The sequence below is a fragment of the Apis dorsata genome, unplaced genomic scaffold (assembly GCF_000469605.1).
Source record: "Apis dorsata unplaced genomic scaffold, Apis dorsata 1.3 scaffold_303, whole genome shotgun sequence".
NCBI lineage: Eukaryota > Metazoa > Arthropoda > Insecta > Hymenoptera > Apidae > Apis > Apis dorsata.
In genome coordinates this window covers 225,044-230,160 of record NW_006263576.1, presented here as the reverse complement: position 1 = coordinate 230,160, position 5,117 = coordinate 225,044, and the positions used below count along the sequence as shown (strand labels likewise).

Genomic DNA, 5,117 nt, shown 5'->3' with positions numbered 1-5,117 from the left:
TTAATTATGTATATATGTTTATAATGTTTATATATATAAATATATATATATATATATAATGTTTATAATGTTTATATATGTATATATGTTATGTATAATATATATGTTTTATTAATTACTATTAATGAAAAAATATTGTTTTTGTAAAGAAGATACAATATACTAAAATTTAACATTTTTAAAGAAATATATATATATTTATTACTTAGTTGTTAAATAATATTTTATGTGTACGAAATATACTATAGAAAATAAATTTATATTTATATACATACATGAATCTCATAATTAAAATTAAATAGATAAATTAAAATTGTTTTTGTTATGAGTTTTATACAATGAATTAAAATTTTTTTTTAATCAATATATAGATATTACTTATATGTATTTCATTAAAATATTTTTAATTAAATTTGTTGAAAGTCACATTTTTATTGAAAAAGTTATAACAAAATTATTAGAATATATAAATTACAAAAATTTTGCTTGCCACATTTCTTTCATTCTATGTAAAGAATTAGTAATAAAAAAAGATATGTAATAAATAAAAAACAACAAATAAAATACAATATTATAAATTTTATATGTTTATAAATGACATTAATTTTTCAACAGATATCACAGTTATACAGTATATTGTTATATTGTTTCATAAATGCAAATCAGACGATGCAATTTCACCAAATGAATTGTCCTCATCGATTGGAAATTTATTTAGTCAATTTGAATACGAAATGTGAACTGCAAGAGATGCAACGAGTCACCATGCCTTCCACCGTGCAAAAAGCCAGTACGAATAATTGGATTTGTCGTCTTACTGTAACTACATCGCAAATTGACTTCGTTACGGGAAAGAAGGCGGTGTTGCCGCTATGACGTTGTAATTAACGAAATATTTTTCTGCCAAGCTCGGCCCAATAACAAGGCGTTCGAATCACATAAATTTTATTTCGTCTTCGAATTAACGTTCCTGTTGTCTAACAAACAATCACATTATTATTTCTCGTAGAAAACACTACAGTGTAGTAACTAAAATAATCGAAGTTCTTAATTTAAAGAATATTTTACATTTTACGTTATTATTTGATATTATTTATTTATTATTTATACTATTTTATTTATACTATTTTACTAATTTTTTATACTAAAAAATGATAAAAAAAGAATGTAAAATTTTATGGCTTTTTATTTTTGAGAAAATCGAGATTGAGCATGCATGTACAGGAATTCCTTTATTTTCCTGTATAATCAAGGAGTCGTGCAATTGAAACTCAAATTCTTTTCTGAAATATTAATTTTTATATACGAAAAAATTTATTCTATATTTGTTCTTTATTTATATATATATAGAAATTTTCAGTATCAATTGTATTATGGAATATCTTGTATAAATAAGACTGATTTAATAATAAAATTTTATTATTTATTATTACTTATGCAAAAAAATCTATTATTAATTAGAACGATCGATAATGAACTGGTACTGAATACTTGAAATAATTTGTCTACACAACCAATCACAATCAATCTATCATTAGCTTTGTAGATTATGATTATTATAATTTTCAAAGCGTGTAATCATATAATAAGAAATTTACAATACAGGAAAAGAGAATAATTTAAAATAAAATTCAATTTATTCGATTAACGAAAAACTAATAATAATTATGTTAATTATATTACAAAATTATAATCTTAATTTTTAAAAAAACAAATATTTTATATTGTTGTACACTTATTTATATTATTGTTTTTTTTATGTATTTTTTATGTAATTCATATATGATAGACGTTGAATGATATTCATATTTTTGAAAATAGACAGCAGATACAAGGGGGAAAAAAAATATTTCAGATTTTCTGTAGTAATGACAGATAAAGTTGACATCCAGACGATCTTTTTAAATATCTATCTTCATCCTTGACAGCAGATCTAATCCGTCATTGCGAAGTTTGTCTAGACAAAGCAAATGCAGAACGCTTCAGGGTTCGTCACTGGCAACCATCTTGCTTTGTTCTGCCCCACGATTTCGTTATTTTGATTTCGTACGTTTCGTACAATATTGTTCTAACCTATACAATACACGCCAAGTTGTACGAATCTTTTATATTAAATACATACAATATTTGATTATTTTCACAAATTTGAAGTTTAACTATCTGAATTTAAAATATCCAGAAAAATTTTGAATATTTCATAAAATTATATCCAAAAATAAAATATATAAAAACGGTGATTGAAAAAAGATAAGCAAAAAACACAAATTATTAAAAAATACAATAATTAATAAAAATTAAATATCTATAACACAAAAAATATTAAAAATTGTCCTAAGTTTTTTGAGAGAGAGTTTTTTCAGAGACTTTATATACTCTCCATAGGGATAAACGTATTAAATACGTACAATATTCATACAAACGAATCTCATCTCAGCATAAACCTTCATTGTATTTCGTTTATACTTCAATAACGCGTCACACTACTTCATAAAAGATAAACCCCTTACCGAGCAGCATTAAATCTCGGCGTGTTAAAGTGTTTTCGCCAATTTTATTCCAGTGATCCCCTTCCCTTCAAGTTTTTAACGACCCCTCGGCCGTCATGCGTGAAAAATCATACGCGCAACCCTTTCTTGATCTCCCCCTTTTTCTTTGTCGCGTCTTCCTTTCTCATTAAGAGCATTCATTACCCGCATCCCCCGCATTTCGTCAATTCAGACGAAATCAAACACGACACGCGAAGCGAAGGAAAAGGCGGCCAAAGTCGGAAAGAGAGAAGATTACGAAATATATAGACGTGATTCTCAAGGCAAGGACAATTTGTTTTCATTATGCACACGGGGAAAACGGCCACCCAGGAGAGGAAGCAAATAATCTAGTTTGCTGTTGGATCTCCCGTGCCCTCATGGTTAAAAATTCCGTTTTAATTGAACCCGCTATTGGGAAGGAAGATCTTTTTTCTAATTTAACCTTTTTAGACTGAATTTTTATTCTGACGAAAAAAAGATTTTTTTATATTAAAGTAGGATGATTAAATTGAATAAATAAAGAATATAATATCTTTTATTAATTAAATTTATTATTTTAATATATCATTTAACAATTATCGACTCTCTGGAATAATTGAGGAAGAAAAATTTAACGAAAAAATAAACCTAGAATTAAAATTTTGAAATAAAAAAAATTAAAATTAAAAATTATAAAAAATAAAAGTTCAAAAGAAGATTGTAAGATTAATATTAATAAATAAAAGATGTCGGATAATTGAGACGTTAAATAATGGGGTAATCAAGGTTTCGATGGAATTATTAATTTTTTGATATTTTTAATGAAAAAAATAATAATGTAATGACATTTGAGACGAAATGTGTTTTTATTAGAAACAAATATATTTATTATTGATTACTTGAAATTTGAATAATTTATTTCATGAATATGTTTCAAATATTTTATATATTTTTACATATTATATTTTATATTTTTTTTTACTTTTAAACTTCTTATAAATATGAATAGTATAATTTTAAATAGTATATTGATATTTTTGTTAATTTATTAACACTAGAACTATTAAAATAAGTATATTTTTATTTTAACAATTTTTAAGAGCGTGCAAATATTTTTTTTGTCTAGAATTAATGATAAATAAATATAAATAAACACTATACTTATTTATTTTTTTTAAGTCTAAATAAAAAAAAAATTGAATTATAATAATTTATATTCATTATAAGTCAATAGTTTTAATATTAAAATGGAATGCATGTATTTATATCTTTTAAATAAAAGTTAAAGTTGTACCAATAATTTTCAGATTCGAGCTAATCTTTTTTTTCCAATATTTGCATAAATAAAAAACTTTTATTAACACTTATATTCTAGAGAGCTCGAATATCTGAACATAATTTATCAGGTAATTCTTACATGTTATTCGTTTACATTCCTTAAAGCTTGTAAATTAAGACAAGCACTTTATTATGATATAAAAATAACTTTAAATATATGCAAACGATTATTCCTACTATGCGTGGGAATACTAAATGCTCGTTTGTAATCCTGTATTACAAAAGCGCCTTAACAAACTATATTTTTCGGTATTATCTTATATAGGGTGGATTAACTAACGTTGTCACATAAATGAATGCATCGAAGCAGACTTCAAAGTCATAAATTTTTCATAATTTTTTGAAATGTATTTAAATTATTGATTCAATATTTATCGATAATCTTTAAAAAATTTTACTTAAAATTGCTTTGAAAAAATATTTTAATAAAAAAAAGATTAAGTAAGTAAAATTATAGATATTAATTTCGAATTAATAGCAAAATTAAAAGAAGATTTGATTTAGCTAAAGCTAAAAATAATTCCAATTTTTGTATATTAGCAACGATCTTCAAGAAAATAAAAAAATATTTTGAAATCTATAATTTTTCTTTAAATATTTAATCTACGATATAAATGTTATTTGTAATTTAATTTCAAAAAATTTATATTCCATAATCAATTATTTTTAATATGAACAATATTTTCTTTATTTATTTTTATAAATTACATATATCTTTCTTTGACAGATATACTGTACTTAAAATATTTTGTATCTTATCACATAAAGTATTAGATCAAATAACTTCCTTCCATTTTTTAAAATATTTTTCAATAATTTAAAATTTAAATTATCTTAAAATTTTTAACAACAATGAACATTATAATTAGTAAAAGTTGAATTATAATCATCTTTGTTATAAATCCTTTAATTATAAGTTTATACATAAAAAAGTTAAAAGTTAACATTGAAAATTTATCAAAAAAAAAAAAAAAAATAAATTAAACATCATTTACAAGGATTCATTAATAACAATGATCGTTGCAATCAGTAACAAAATTAATTGACTATGTTATGTAGTCCACCCGGTATATATTTGCGAGATTCAGCAGCTTTCCAACACTGATCACGCTCGCCCAAGGATTACCAAGAACGGTTGCTCAATCAACTTGAATTCTCAAGCAACGAAGTAGGGTGCGTCTGAACGAGTGCATCGACCGACTTCCTTTTCGCAAACGAAAACATTTTACGTATTAACTAATCCGCATGTTTCAGTCCATTCCCTCGTGTTTC

General features: G+C 23.7%; 1 protein-coding gene across 3 annotated transcripts in view; it reads right to left on the bottom strand.

The window, feature by feature from the left end:
- Window positions 1–5,117, bottom strand: part of LOC102674833 (SAM and SH3 domain-containing protein 1-like) — a 487,706-nt gene that overhangs the window by 283,423 nt on the left and 199,166 nt on the right. The gene's annotated exons all lie outside the window — the stretch shown is intronic.